This window comes from Fringilla coelebs (genome assembly GCF_963513975.1).
Source record: "Fringilla coelebs genome assembly, chromosome: 6".
Classification (NCBI taxonomy): domain Eukaryota; kingdom Metazoa; phylum Chordata; class Aves; order Passeriformes; family Fringillidae; genus Fringilla; species Fringilla coelebs.
The window spans coordinates 43457495-43473118 of NC_140034.1; positions in this window are offsets into that span (position 1 = coordinate 43457495).

The window sequence follows — 15624 nt, forward strand, 5'->3', positions numbered from 1 at the left end:
GCCTCCAGCAGACCTGAGGCCTCCAGGTCTGCTGTAAAAGCCCGAGTTTGGCTTCTAAAGCAGACCTGGAGGTCTTGATGTCACCTCTGGGAGCACAGTAAAACTGAAGCAGGCAGCCCGGGTGTGGGTGAGAGCGAGGACTGGGAGCGCGGACTCCTCAGCCGAGTGCTTGTCTCTGCAGTGCCTCTGAATATCTCACTTGGCCTCTGACTTTGCCTAGCAGGTAAAAAGCTACGTTACACCTGTTGTGGTGGTGATAGAATAACTAACTGATCTGCTTGGTATTAAGCCTCTTGCAGTGTTTAGGTAAGGGAACCTGCACATGTACTGAGCATTTTGCCAAGACAAAGATGTCAATACTGGGGTATTGTGTTCCCTACGACAGCAAAGGCTGAAATGATTTTCTGCTGCCTACAAAGAAAAGAGTGTTTTGCAGAATTTCTCTCTCTCTCAAGTTCCTCAGGATCACAGTACCATACATCTTTGAAAATACAACAGGGTTCAACTCCTGGACCTAAATCACGATCACAACGCTCTTCAAAGGAATCCCATGCTGCTGGGCTTTATAGCTGATTGCAACTCTTCACCTCCCCCTGACCCACTTTAATAGTGTGTCCTTCTACCTCATTCATATGAAAGGCTTCAGAAGGAAACTGTGAATAAAGGCCACAGTGAAAGGCCAGCCCCTCTGTTTGTTTAGGAAGAACCCCCTTTGCTTTGTCTCAGTTTCAGACCTTCCATGTAAATAGGCAACTATCCAGATGATTTCCCTGCTACCCCCCTTTCCTTTCTCTGCCTCTCCAGCAGCATCTTATCCAGTAGCATCTTTCCTTTTTCTGAAAGTCTCTCCTTTCATGTGGCTGTGACTGGGCAGATGAATGGGCACAGGAAATAAATTCCATGTATTTGAAGTCCCTGCTGCATGAAGCTCATGTGCATGCAGAATGGAGAAGGGATTGAACCTGGATGATTCTGATCAATTCACTGACATTAATTCCATTTTCACATCTAAGGTCCCTTTTGCCTAGGGTGTTTTGGTTTTTTATTTTTGTTTTAAATGGTGGTTTCCAGGCATTTACTACAGGACATGGTACAGAATAAATGTGCCCTGTGAGACAGAACAGCCTCAGCAGGCCTTCAGGAGGTCTGCAGAGCCTGCAGGCACCAGGGATGTCTCATGGGTGGAGTGATGATGTATTGTTCAAATAAACCTGAGATGAAGCAGATGCAGGGAACAGTGAAAGGGCCTTCAGCCATCCTAACTGAAATAGAAATACAGATTTGTTGTTTCTTCTGAAATCAACCAGGGACTTCAACATTGCCATTTATTGCCTTATTAACTCACTTTTATTACAGCATTTGTGATATTTGGACATTCCACACCTGACAGAGAAATGTCTGCAACGAGCTAGTTATGTTCAGGTGTTGTCCCTTATTTGGGCTGACCTACAAAGAACTTCATGGGTCTGTTAGTTTCCCCTTGAGATCTACAGTATGTTGGCTACCAAAGAAAATGTCACAAGCCATGTTATAATTATAAACCAGCCTCTTAACCAGTGTTTCTGCTTCTCTTCCTCCTCTCACACCCCTCAGGAGCCCTCCACCAGGAGTCCTCAGAATGCATCACCAAAAAGATCCCTTGTCCCCAGTGTCCCTGTCATTGTGTACTGCCTTTTCATGACCACACAGTCCTACTGCATTTCTGAAAACAAAGGCAAACCCAAGCCAGCTCCACAGATTCTCCCTCCTTACCCCCCGCTGTTTTTCATGCCATGGTGGCACCTTCCTGTCCTGTCTGGAGCACAGTCTGGAAGGCAGCTCTGCTGTGAGCATACAGGACTGGGCTGTCTGGTCTTAATTAACCTGAGACAGGAACTGCAGGCAGCACAGGGCTCTGTATCCAGGTGGGTGCTGTTAGGAAGGCAATGACAACATCAATACTGCTCCAGTGACTACAGCTTCCCCTTTTTATTTGGTGCTAGGGGCATTACAGGGGAAAAAAGGAAAGGAAGTGAGAGAGAGTGATGCAGGGAAGGATCGATTGTGCTCTGCTCTTTGCGAGCAGCCAGATTGAAAATGTTCCCCAGTCACCCTAGTGATGAGAAATGGCAGGCTGAGAGCCACCCTCACCATGGGACTATTTTAACACATATGACTTGACTGCTATCTAATCTAACTCCAGTTGGACTTAGCAAAGCCTTGGATTTAGAAGAACAATACCTATATTCAGCTGAAAAAATAATCTGAGTTAAAAATATATCTACTAATTCTGGCCCAAAAGGCCAGATCCTCAAGCCATGCCATGTTTGGAGTATGCAGTGAATGCACCTGGTCCTGCTGATTTCAGTGCTGAGTTCAGTCAGCTGTTCAGCGAGCCAGACCCAGGACAGCAGCAGGGAACAGTTTGGAAGGGAGATGTAAGAACAGACAGTACTCTAAACAGACAATTGTCAGCCAGTATTTGGAGTTTAGCAGTCAGCAAGCAGAAAGCCTCCAAATAAGAGAATTAACTGCTGCTTAAGGACTTTGTGCTCTATCTGCTAGCTGCCAACCAAATTTGTGATGAATCTGATGCAGCAAATTTTAATCCTGCTGTGTTATCAATACTGTGTATTTCCAGGTTTAAACACTCCCAGCAGATAAAATGCCCTTGAAAACTCACTGTCTCTTTAATTCCCAACACTTTATTTGAAAACATAATCCTAAATATCTCATTAACCAACGGCTTCAACAACACCCTTCATCTGCTCCAAGATCCTTTTCTATTTGATATCTACCACATTATCACCATCCACTGAAGCAGGCCCAGAAGTGCTGTTAAGAGACTGTGCAACACTGCTGAAGCCAAATGATAGATTGCCCTAAAACTACATATCCTGACATTCAAGGAGACAACTAAAGTAGAAATACCTCAGAGAAGGCAGTCTTCCAGAAGAGAAAAAAGATGGCAAGGTTCAGTAAAGACATTGTCACACGCCCTCACCTGATCACAAACTGAGACTGGTTGCAAATGAATCCTCAGAGAGTAATTACATTTCATGGTTTTAAGCTCATGCAAATCTCAGGATTCAGCCACACACCCAGCCCACCACCTTTTAATGTTATTGCACATCAGCTGAAACATGCTAACTCACTGTGCCTTCTGCTCCCAGTGCCTGAGAGCACACACAGCTGCACTGACCTGAGCTGCAGCCACAGGCAGGTCAACACCCTTCATCTAGGACAGGCCACTTTGGAAATGCCAAGTTCAGGCCATACTGTATCCCCTTCTGAATGGATGGGACTAATCTGTCTCATCCTGTGGTTTAAAGGTTTAAATGTGTTTTGCAGCGCAGGAAGGAGGCCTAAAACAATGAGATATGCCATCAGATAAGTAGTGAAAGGATTTCCATCAAATATGCTGAGAGATTATGTGGTGAAGGGATTATGTTGGCATGGCAGTGGGCATGATAGCTGATTGAGAGCTTATCACGTGGGAGAACCCTTCTCTCTGGGACTGGTGGAAGAGGGAGTGAGACACTAAACATCAGGGCTCTGTTCTAACCTTGCACAAACCCCAGACTGTATAATCACTTGCTTTGTAATTCTCCATATCCCTCACTGACACATAAAATGGCTGCCTCCCCCCTCCCATTTATGATGGCAATAACAGGATATTTCAACTACAGTTTCACCTCCACTTCTGCCAGAAGTAAAAAGGGGCATTTGAAATCCTCAGTGGCAGAGGATGAGAATATGACCGTACCTTGCAGGCAGATCAACTTGCTCTTCTCTCCTCCCCAAAGCAGGGAGCCTCTTTCATCAGATTTTGCCTCTGACTGCATTGGATATTCTCAGGAACACTTGTACATAGTGCTATCCATTTATATTTTGCAAGTCTGGTGAATTTATCACCAGCAACCTCACAGTAATCTGTAACCTGCTGCTCCAAGAACTGCACTATTTGTGCATCAGTGGTGGTGAAGGTGACCACATTTACAGTGTGACCCACAGGATTTGTGCATCTGGGATCTTATTAAATGCAACCCAGCTTACCAGAAATTAAGCCCAGCCACACCCAACCCCTCTGATCTCTGAGGACCAGCTGGAAAGTAGGGGGGTCAATTTTTTGCCAGATTTCTATATTTTAAACACAACAGCTAGGAGAGAATTCACAGGAGATGGACCCACTCAAGCATCCAGTCACCTGCTTTGCAAGTTTTCTGAACGCATCCCCTGAACTTACCTTTGCAACCCACGTCTGCTCCAATGGCCAGCTTGGCTCAGAGCTCTGCAGTGCTCAAGAGAAGAAGAAATGAGGTGTAATTCTGCAGTGTGAGCCACCAAGCTCCCTGTTGTAATTGAGGGTCCCTGGGCAATCTCTTCAGTGATGAGTCAGAGATGTGGCTCACATGCACACTCTGTCCCACTCAGAAGGATTTGCAGCTCTGTGAGCCTTACCTACAGCTCTTGCCTTGCAGACAGGCAGCAGTCTGGAATGATAATTGGGGATCACAACCTCAGCAAGCAGATCCCCATGGCTTTTATCTCTGGCTGTTGTGCCTTCAGCATTATCAGGAGTTAGAGAAAATCAGATGTAATAGCGTCAGCATTTAGGGCAGGAAAGGGCAGGGAACACAGAAGAGTTTTTAGGAATGTGGAATGGGAAGGTTGGTGTTTAGTATTTAGATAAAGGGGCTACCAATTTCAAAACAAATTCTCATGGGTTGCCAAAGGCCTCTAATTAATTGCAACTCTCCTCTTTTTCTCATCAGCCTACTTTCCCATCTGCTCCTTCACCCAAATGCATTGTAGTCTCCATTGCTTAGGAAGCCTGATGGGGATAGTGGGGAAGAGAGGTCAGTCCTCTTATGCAACCCCTGCTGACAGGGACAGCATCCAAAGTGAGCAGGTGGCCTTGTTGTAAATAAGTGTTTGAAACAACCCCTTCCAGCTTTGTATATAAATGAATTGTACGTTACTGAACAAAGTAATGCTCAGTCATGATCTTGGATTCACAGTTAAATAAGACTGACCACAGCCAACATCAGCAGAGAAGGAGAAGATTCATTCACACCTGTTTATGACACAATCTGCAGGATGGGCTGATGCTGGGCTCTTCAGCTCTGCCTGCAGGAGCTCCCACCAGTCACATGGATAAATAGGATCTGATACTCCAAACAGCATGTCTCTCCCTCCTCTGACCTGCTCATTTGTAAGTACTTGACAGTGAAAGGGTTAACTTGGAGAGAGTCCCTCTATACCCATGTGATGGATATATCCAGTGACCCCTCTGGTCAAACGTGTTCACTCAGACCAGAGCGTGTTTCCTCATTAGCAACAATAAATTCAAAGCACATGGAAAAACTGTTCTATTCTCTGATCCAGCTTTCAAAGCCCTTTGATTTCAGAATCCCTCGGCTGCTCTTTGACTTTTCTTGCCTGTCAAGCTCCCAGGCAAGATTGATAGGAGAAGGATATCAGTGCAAATTCTGGTTCTGGTCATCTCCCCTGTCAAATTTTCCACATCTGACCATGTTAATTGCTTCTCTCCTCCTTTGGTGTAAAGACTGTTTGATTTTTTCCCTATCCTTTCCCCATCAGTGGGTTATAACAATGCTTTGAAAGGGTCAGTGGTTAACTCTTTACTAGGGCTGCAATACTTCTTCCATACACTGTTGCCTGCATCTCACCAGCTCAGGCTGGGAACTACCCAAGGCTAGAAAATGTTTCTTTAGAGACCATGCTCTGTTTTTTTCCACACCACTGGCTGAAAGCCATGAAATAAGTGGACATCTGGAAAGGACAGCAAGACAGCTCTGATGTCTGGAGAAAACTCCACAGCGAGTGTAGCACCAGGACAGGATCAATGACTAAGCAGTGGTCAGAGCCATACCACAGCTCATGAGGAGTCTGGCAGGCAGGTGCTGGAGAGTGACTTGGGCAGAAGGCACCTGTAGGACTCTGAGGACTCTCCCTCAGCTGACACAAGACATTTCCTGCAGCCCAACCCATGCCTTGCTGCCTTTTTCACAAAGGTATTTTTCTCAGTCCCCAACCTGGATGTGAATTTTCAGCCAACTGCTTCTCATCCCACCCAGGTGGGATGAAGGGACCCTTTCTCTCCCCTTCCTGCGACCACTGAAGTCTCCTCTCAGCTCCTGAGGCTGCTTGAGAGGGCCCTCAGAAATAAGCTGGCACTGAATTCCTCACCTCGGGGAGCAACCCTGACCTTGACACCACAACATCCTTCTGGAGGCTCAGAGCCATCTGCCTTCCCCCTGCCCCTTGCCAGAGTCTCATTTTAGCTGCAGCCACCCCACGCTGCCTCCTGCCTCACTAAAATCCTCTGAGCAACTATTACCCCTAAGAAAGGAGCCATTTCCACAGGTAGAAACAATGGGGAGCCCCAGTGGAAGGGTCTTCCCTCCTTCCCTCCCTGCCCTGAAAGCTCACTTGACCAAGGCAGCACAGACTGATGAGGCCTGGCAGGCACCCCATGTACCATCCCAGTCCCACTGCTAGTTAAGCCAGCTGCTGGATTTCAATACACCACTGCTACCATTGATAACCCAACTCCTGTTTCCCCATGGATCTGTGATCTTGGCCACAGAGGGTTGTGGTCCCTACTCCCCACTCTCCTTCTGGGCACTGCAGACACTACTCCTCACCTGCAATCCAGCTCAGGGAGCCATTTGCCACCAGAGGCTATGAAGAAACACTTCTGAAAACTGCCATCCTGGAAATGTGCTGTCAAGCCCTAGCTCTTCAGGAAAACAATAGAAAAGTTTTGTCTAAGCAAGGCAAACTGAAATGAGGTTAAAAAGCAGTGCCATTGCACAGAAACCTCTAGGAAAGTATAAGTAATAAATCCAACCTCAAATCTCATTAGTCTGAGGTTTTGACCTTGGCTGCTGGCCCAAGAGTCTTCCAAAGTACAGCAAAATTCACCTTTCAGCATCACTGGGATGACTCCCTACTCCTTGCAGAAAGGCAGCAACACACACAGCTAGGACTAGCAAATGGGCTGGTGGGATGCTTTGGCCATCAAGGGCATGTGGCAGGCAGTGAACACAGGAGGAAAACTGAGACATTTCCTTTGCTAAAAGCAGCTCTTTAGGCACTGTCAGCAGGACTGAGCTTATGATGCCCAGACCAGCAAAAAGCCGATTCAATGCAATGAAAGACAATCATGTGCTGATCAGGTTTTTGACTAGACACTCACTTATGGCCAGTGTTTGATAATCCACCTTTAGTCCTCAAAACTATTGTGGGCAATGTATGCTTTTACACATCCTGTAGTAACACAGAGCCGTGCCAGTGGCATACCGAACATGCATGAAGTGCTACATTTTGGAGTACAAAATGCCCTTCTAAATCCCTCAGATGATTTCAAAGATCTCTCCATCATCATGACTTTAAGCTGAAGCCAGTGCACACAATCTAGATGTTGAAAGAGCAAGCCAGGACGCAGGGGTTCTGTCCTGGCTCACACAGCAAGCCTTGTGCCCAGGCTGTTTCACCTCTCCCTGCCGATGAGGTACACCAGGGTAAAAGCAGGATCATAATTTCCTGCTAGCTTACACAAAGAAGCTGAAAAGCTTTAGTTCTCTGTAGGAGACTGTATAATAGCCTGCATAAGGATTTTGAGGCAGGACTGATTGAAGGATGTTTCGGTTTCTCTCCAGAGAGACAGGAGTGGGTGCATGCACACAGAACTGATGTGTGCCTGCAGGAGAGGAATCTGCTCTTGCTTAAGTTACATATTTATTATTCACTAAATCTAGTAAAAGGCACAAAGTGACACTAAAGTTTGTCTCTGAGACTAAGCAGCTGCCACAGTTGTTTTGGAGTAGCAGCAAGCCAGGCCACCAGGGTACCCACAGCTCCTACTTGTTTCTGCTGCAGGAGATATGATCGTCACAATTTTAATAATCGGACAGAAGGAAGCTGGAGGGAACCAGAGAACTTGCCATACAGCAAGGGAAGGTGCAAGATGATGTTCAAAGACTGCAAAACTGTTGTTTGATGAATATGGAGAGACTGAAGGCTGTTTTGCCTTCCTCCTTTCAGGGTGCAATTGCAGGTACAGTAGAAACAAGGACGCATTTTGTTCACTGCAAAAAAATCCCAGCCAAGCAAACAAAACTGATTTCTGCTTCCTTCAAGCTGGAAGACAGAAACTTTTGGCAGTGTGTTAATGAGGCTGCTGTGGAGACTTGGGTCAATAGAAGAGCACAATTAATTTTTACTGAAAGTATTGGAACCTCAGACACTGAAATACCAAAGCTTTGGAGATGTGTGCTGCTTGGATATTGATTTACTTGTCACCTTCATGCAGTCAGTGCAGATGAGGTAGGGGTTACTCTGCAGTTAAGCGTACCACATTCCTTTTCTCCCAGCTTTGGTAGCTGGGCCCAAAAGAAGGTGCCACATTCCCTCTTCCCATCCTAAGAGACTTCATCTTAGTTTGAATGAATCACTTCCAACTTCCTGAAGTGTTCAATACCTAGGTAACTTCCAGTGCCATGGCAGGGGCCAACCAAGCAGGCTGCAATGAACTAGCACAGGGAAAACAGGTGTAAAGGGGAGACACTGCATTGCTTCGGAACCAGAAGCCCTTGGGAAGAGCAGAAATGAAATCAGTTTACGGTTTTTCCTCAGCCTGCAGTCTTGGGGCAGATTTCACCACCTATTTTTACTCTGAACTTGAAGTAAGTAAATTAGTTGGTTCTGTCATTCCCTCTCCTCACAGCAGCTTATAAAGCAAAAGTCATAGTGTTTGCAAAGCAGTCAGCAATTCCCAGAGAGAAAGTACCAATGAAAGGCCAGCAAGCAGCCTCAGCCAGTGCTGTCATGAAGCCCAAGGAGTTCAGACACAGGGCAGAGGGAGCAGAAAGAAGGGAGTGCTGAAGTAACCAGCCCAAAGGCCATCTTCCCAAGCCCCTTTCCTGACTGAGGGATGCTCAGCTTGCTGCGATACAGTTTAATATTCAGAAGGTCACAGTTTCAACTTTTGCCTCAGGCCTTCTAGACTCCTTGGCACAGCATTTCAAATTGCATTAGTTTGGGAGAGAAGCAAACAAAAAAAAGTTAGTTTTCTCCCAGGCATTGCTTAAAATAGAAAGCAAACAAATGTCATTGCTGACATGCACAGCCCTGGAGACAGCAGTGAGATGCACAGACAGATGCCTGTGACTGGCCTCTGTGCTCAATCAAGACTACAATTCTTTAACTATCAGCCCAACGTTTTCTGCATAGAATATGTTTTTTCATATCAGATTATGGAAGATAATTAAACAGCTTTCCATTCACATGCTAGGCCATTTAGTGAACTATATGAATACTGTGGTGGTTTGCTCTCAGTTTTCCACCACTTTCTTTTCCACCGTCTCCTGTGTAATTTGTTCTGTCTGGCTGTTTCAAAGCACATCCTTATGATGTCCTTTTACTCTATTGAAATCACCATCTGTTTGTTTCATTAGCAGTCTCATCTGGGGGGTGGGGTGTGTTGAGGAGGTCATTCAACATTTCAAAATTAAAAGCTTGGAACTAATATTCTTCAACTAGAAAATGATAAAGGGCTTCTCTTTGGCATTTTCCAGAAGTTTGTCTAAAAGCAACCCAGTGCCAATTTCTTGATACTTTCCCCTTTTCTTTTACCTTGACTAAGAATCACCGCTTTACTTGCAGACTAAAGAGTAAATGCTTCACACAGTTCAAGGAGAGGTTGCTAAATAATCAGGCTAATACTCCACAGGTCCACTTATTTATCTGAGCACACAGCTCTCAGCAAAGAAATGTGATGCTACTGGACACGATCCCAGTCCCCCCAGAAGCACCAGCTCCTTCTACCCTGCTTTCAGTGGGGTCAAATCCAGCCAGGAGTGCTCTAGGCCTGCAGTTCATGGGCCAGCACCACACCTGATTGATGAGAGGGCTGCCACACAGCTTATCTAGAAAAATGCACAACGCCGAAGCATAAGCAGGCATAAAGAGGGAAGTGTTTGTCACCCACAGTGCCAGTGTCACATGAGAGACAAAGAATCATTTTTCTTGTCTCTACCAGGGAGTGCAAGCTTGTTGGGACATGATGGCAACTCATTGATCTTGGAAAAAAATCTGAGTAATTTCTTGCTGAACCAGAGGGGGTGCAACAAATTCAGCTTCATGCCCGCCTTGTTCTGTAGCACAGGATGAAAAACAAGCCCTGCCAGAGAAGGCAAAGGAGACTACTGCATTGTATTTGATTATATTGCCTTGTGTTTGATTTTTGGGTGATGCAAGCTGCAGGGGGAAAAGGAAGATCAGGCAGACTAGAAACATGAAGGGTCACACAGTGATTTGTTTATTCATTGAGTCATTAATTCAGCAGTACCCATGTCGGATGTTTTATTGGTTTGGAACCTGGTTTTGAAAGGTTCTTCCTTAAGCTGTGACTCCTGGACTCACCAGACTACAGCTGAAGCTATTAATTTCCCACTGGAAAAAACAAGACACTTGAAAACCATGAACACATCATAACTAATGCACTGCTCATCTGTCTGGATGCAGAGTACTGCTTACAGAGAAATACACTACCTCTTGCATGGGCTGCTGCATGAAAATATGGCTGCATTAGGATCAGTGGTGCCTCAGATGCCAGGCATGTCTCAAGTTACCAAGCCATCAACAGAGGGCTGCTAGGGAGAGGCTTTCCCTACTTGCCACTTCAGAAGAGGGATGCTTAGTTGCTTCTTCCCACTGGCTGCCTAAAGACAGTGAGCAGAGACCCAAGCAGTTGGTCAAGCCACAACAGTGCAGCCAGACCTCCATGCTGGCAAACTTTGGGACAAAATTATCAGGAATAGTTTCAGCAATAGTATGGCCAGCTGGGCCAGGGCAGTGACTGTCCCCCTGTACTGGTGAGTACACTGGTGAGGCCAAACCTCAAGTACTGTGTCCAGTTCTGGGCCCCTCACTGCAACAAAGATATTGAGGTGCTGGAGTGTGTCCAGAGAAGGGCAACAGGAGGGTATGGAGCACAAGTTCTGTGAGGAGCAGCTGAGAGAGCTGGGATTGTTTAGTCTGGGGAAAAGAAGGGTCAAGGGGGACCTTATCACTCTCTACAACTGCCTGAGAAGAGACTGTAGCCAGAGCTGGGGGTTAGCCTCTTGTCCCAGCTAACAAGCGACATGGATGGGAGCAAATGGCCTCAAGTTGTGTCGGGGAGCTTTAGATTGGATATTAGGTGAATGTTGGGCTGTGAAAATATCCCATAAAAGCTCAGAGGTTATCCTTGAATTACATTTCAATCAGTAGGGCACTGTAAAGCAGTCATGTAAGCTGAAAAGAAAGCAAGGGCAGAAGGCAGCCTTCAGACCGAGCAGGCACAGGAGCACCAGACCTTCACTGAACAGACATGTGATACCAAGCTGACAGGAGAGATCTAACCACAGACACAAATAAAATCCAAAATTCTTTAAGGCATCTTAATAAACTCTCAGACTGAACAGAGATAAGGGCAGACGCATCCTGTGGCATTTTCCTAACAGTTGATAGTGGTGACGGGAAGCCTCCCCATAGTTTCAGGGATCCTTCATAGGTGACTGACGGTGTGAAATCAGACACTTGCCAGAGTACAGCACAAACCTGTTTCCAGATGACAGTTCATATTCTTATACCCCCTTCCCATTCATATCCTCCCCTTTGCCTTCAGACCTGTCACAGTCCATTTGGTAAAAATGATCTGTGCAGATTCTGTTTAAGGAGAAACTTGAATCCCACAATGTGGTTTAAGGGCTTTCAGACAGACTTAGTCCTGGGGCTGCCACAGAGGTTCAGCTACTGTCCTCAGTCACAAGTCCAAAGCCCTTGTATTGAGCATATCTAGCAATCCAACATCTCTCCTCACATGGGTCCCAGAACCACTGGCATTGCAGAATGCCAGATCACACTGCATCCACTGAAATAAGTGCCTGTTTCTTCAAAGGAATGTGAAACCTTGGGTGTGCCTGTGCAGGCATGTTCTGTGCATTAAGAGGTAACGAACAGCCCCTGGAGCTGCTGGTGCTACCAGCCCACTATGCAGCAGGATTAACCTCTGCTTACAAGGGGGTTATAAGACTCATTAGCCAGCAGCTGAAGGGAGGCTCACCCTGACACAGTTGTATTGTCCTCAGCTCTCACCTGACCTGGGATTTCACCAGGCACGTGGCATTTACACACATCCCCAGGGAAAAAGCCAGAGCAGGGGCTGCCCTGATGGGATTAGCAGGCAGCAATGCTATTAGCACTCCAACTCCCTGTCTGCCTTTCCCTCCCCAGCCACAGCCTCATCCTCTCAGGGTTTTGCATTTGGTCCTCTGTCTTGGTGTCACATCACACCTTCCCTTTATAGCCCAGAGCAGCTCAAAGCCCATCCCGCTGAGCACAGCAAGTGCTCCCCTATGCTGCACCTGGCCTGTGCTGGGAACAGCTCCTCTGCTTACTTCATCAGATTAACACAAAACATGCTATCAGCACATTGGCAGCCTCTTAATATCTTTGCTGGCAGGTTTTAATGGCCTCAGGTCTTCTAAAGCATTTCATTCATCTAGTGACTGTCAGGCTGCAAGATCACCAGGGTGCACTCCCCCCACACCCCCTTCCTCAAAGCAGAGATAAGAGTGCAGCTATTTTAAAAGCAGGAGGTGAGATGAAAGCACTCACTTTAGTTAGGATGCTGCTGCCATTCCATAATTAACTTCACCTAAATTTTCAAAGGAAGGAAAAAAAAGCCATCCAAAAATCATTTTGAATCACTCTCGCCCACGTTAGCCATTTCATTCTTGATATCAGTATCAAGAAAAGAAAGTGGGGACTTCTTTTATTTTTTTAATAATATTACCCTTCAAAGCACTATCTTGAGCTAATTTTTCAAATGCCAGCATGAAAGGCAGCCAGGTCACACTCTGCTCTCTGTAGTTCCTTGTATCTCTTTGGGCTACCTATAAACTCAGGGTCAAAATGACATTTCTCCCTCCCACCTCCTCCCCCTCCTTTCCCCTGTTCCATAAAGCAGAAAATGTTGGTGCCAGCCACCTGACAAAGCATTCCTTCAGGGCCTGTAGCACCTGTGGCCCTCCCTCCACACACTGTAATTCCAGTGTGCATCTTTAAACCAGCATTATTTACAGCAACCCATTTCCAGTACACTCCCCCATCTCCCTTCTGGAGTCCAAATATTCGTTAAGCTAAAACCTTCCTTTGTGGAAACCTACAGAAATACCTACTCTAGGTTAAGACCTAGCTGGGAATCTTATTCTACAGCAAAATCCTCCTCCATGTGAAAAGCTATACAGAATAACTGTTTCAATGAGTCTGCAGAAATAACAGGGCTAACAAATACCTAGAAGATAGAAGAAAACAAGGAATTCAAACATTTGTTCTTATTTTTTTGATCACTACATGAATTTTCACAAAAAGAAAAAGAACTTAAAACAGTTACCTGCACCTTCAGACTTACCTCTTTTTTTTTCCTCCATAAATCTGCAAAAAATCTTCTGTTAAATGGAATAGATTTAGAAGATTTCAAACACATGGATAAAACAGCACTATCCAGTGGTCAGGAAGCTGGATCTTGGAAGATGCAGGTTCTGTTATTCCTGAAACTCATTTTGATGTCCCTCCCTGTCTCAGCTGTCCCTACTTAAACAGGGCAAATCTTCCTCCCATCCCTGCAATGGATAAAAAGGGGGAGAGAGAGGGTAGTTGCTTGAGAAACATGAGGCAAACAAAGCAGCTAAACAATTTCCATGTAGCTTCCTGAAGGAAGCTGACAATTTGTCTAGAATGATTTTCACATATTTCACGTATCAGATACTAGAGAGACTAACTCATGCTACCAAACCTGAAACAACTATTTGTTTTTCCTCCGAGTGCTGCACTTGCAGCTTCACAAAGGCTCACAGTGCAGGAATTTCTAACCCTGACCTGCAGCCAGCTCCTAGACTGGCCTTGCTGATGAAGATCTGCTGCATCTCTCAGACTCCCAGGTTTGCTGCCTTTTTTTTTCCCCTGTAGAAGCTCAGGTACGATTTTATTTTACGTAATTCATGTCTTAACCAGCATATCTAACATGACACCTTGCAAGTGGATATGTAAGCCACCTCCTTTATTTCTGAAGCAAAGCACTCTCCAAATCCACTTCAGGTAATTCATTGGTTCTGCTAACTCCTCTGCTCTGCACAGATTGCCAAGGGAGAACAATAAATACAGCAACAGATGCATGGAGAATTTTTGCTCTTGACTATGCATCATATTTGAGTAAACAGAAATTAGCAAAAGAGCAGCCAAGTATCAACCATACTTCCTTAATCTGCAAATTCACTTATTGTGCAGCACTTAAATATTTCTTAGTCGGGTAAAAGAGCTGGAACACATAAGAAATCTCCAAAGCAGTTTATATATATACCTATACATTAAACAGCCAACCTTACTGTCCTCCCCTTGCCCCACACCTCTGTGAGATAGTGCTACTTTGGATGCAGCGTTGGGCAAGAAGCATTTGGAGCATTTTCTGAAATAACTCTGTCACCAACAAATGAGAAGAAAAATCTACTCTGTCAAACACAACATCATACTTCTTCATCACTGTGCTACTACAGGACCTGCATCTGTCAAGGAAATAGCACGTGTTGCAAATAAATGTAAGAGACTCAGATTCATTTAGTCAAAGTGATGCTGCCTGGGCAATCCTGGAGAAGTGAGAGGTTTGGGAGAAGCTGAGCTGTTACTCCCATTGTTCCTGCACAGGTGAAGGTTATTGTACTTTTGTGTGCTAGAAAATGACAGTGGTTTAAAACTGAAGGCATTACAGGCTGTGGTATCAAATAATGAAAGATGAAAGGTTTTAACCTCAGGCTAACTGATAGAAATCAACCTTAGGTAAGAAGAGACTAGGGGAAAAAAAAAAAAAAAAGAAAAGCCACCTGTACAGGAAGCATGTAGGAAGTGATGGGATGGTCCCAAATCAATTCTCAGTGAATGGGCGTCTTCTGCATGGTATCCAGCATCAAATTTTTGATGTTCCCCATGATTTTGGGGAGCAGAGAATCATGTTTCAGTTTATCTATTCACATATGTTTGACAGATAAACAGAAAAGTCAATTCCCTAGTGAGATGCATCCAGTACTTTTCCAAAGTGCTTTATGCAATATGCATACCCTCAACTTTGCTTTGAAAAGCAGAGCTGTGAATTTCCACATGAAGATGTCTTTGCTTCAATTAATAACAGCACATCATTTTGGACTACAGCTCCCAAAACAGTGAAAAGCTGCTTAGTTCTCTCTCCAACAGATAACTGAGGCTGACTGATTAACAAAACTGCTTGCAAACCAGCAAGAAAAGATGTTGCACTCAGAAACCGCTGCCTATTTAACTTTTAAGGTGTAAAAATTAGGATCTTTAAACAAATCAAAGCAGAGATAATAAAAAAAGATTAATTAGGGAGCTTAGCTGGAGACTATGGTACTTATTATCAACATTTCTCAAGCACAGCTTTTGCTGGGTGTGACTGAATGAGTCAGCCATGAGAGCCCAGTATTCCCTCTCCTGCAGAGAGCCCATTGTGGCAGCCTCAGCAGCTCCATTTCCCTTGTGCTGCTGGTGTGAATTCTGGATCCA